The sequence below is a fragment of the Dipodomys ordii genome, unplaced genomic scaffold, assembly GCF_000151885.1.
Source record: "Dipodomys ordii isolate 6190 unplaced genomic scaffold, Dord_2.0 Scaffold101, whole genome shotgun sequence".
NCBI classification, from domain to species: domain Eukaryota; kingdom Metazoa; phylum Chordata; class Mammalia; order Rodentia; family Heteromyidae; genus Dipodomys; species Dipodomys ordii.
The window spans coordinates 1,510,636-1,511,172 of NW_012267317.1; the positions used below are offsets into that span (position 1 = coordinate 1,510,636).

At 41.3% G+C, this 537-nt stretch overlaps 1 protein-coding gene across 1 annotated transcript in view; it reads left to right on the forward strand.

Annotated features, from left to right (window-relative positions):
• The window catches only part of Paxip1 (PAX interacting (with transcription-activation domain) protein 1), a 52,505-nt gene that overhangs the window by 38,941 nt on the left and 13,027 nt on the right, over nt 1-537 (forward strand). The window lies entirely within an intron of this gene.

Here is a 537-nt window from a genome sequence, read left to right on the forward strand (position 1 = left end):
ATTTGCATTTCCTTTACAACCAGGGATGGTGAACATTTCCTCATGTGTTTCTTTGCCATTTTTATCTCTTCTTCTGAGAAGTCTCTCTTTAGTTCTCTTGCCATTTAGTAATTGGTTTGTTAGGTTTGGGAGGGATTAGTTTCTTGAGTTCCCTGTATATGCTGGATTTTTACCCCTTGTCTGATTTATTGCTGGTAAATATTTTTTCCCAGTTAGTTGGTTGTCTTCCTAGTTTGGTTGCTATAGCTTTAGCTGTGCAGAAACTTTTTATTTTAAGGTAGTCCCATTTGTTCGAGCCCCTATCCAATTTGTTGTGATCCTGGGACTCTGTTCAGGAAGTTCCTGTCTGTGCCTATAAGTTCAAGTGTCTCTCCTACTCTGTCCTGAAGTAGTTTCAGAGATTCAGGTTAGCTGTTAAGGTCTTTAATCCACTTTGAATTGCTGTTGGTGCATGGTGACAGGCTGGGGTCCACTTTTAGTTTTCTGCATGTGGCTGCCCAGTTTTCCCAGCACCAGTAGTTGAAGAGGCTGTGCTTC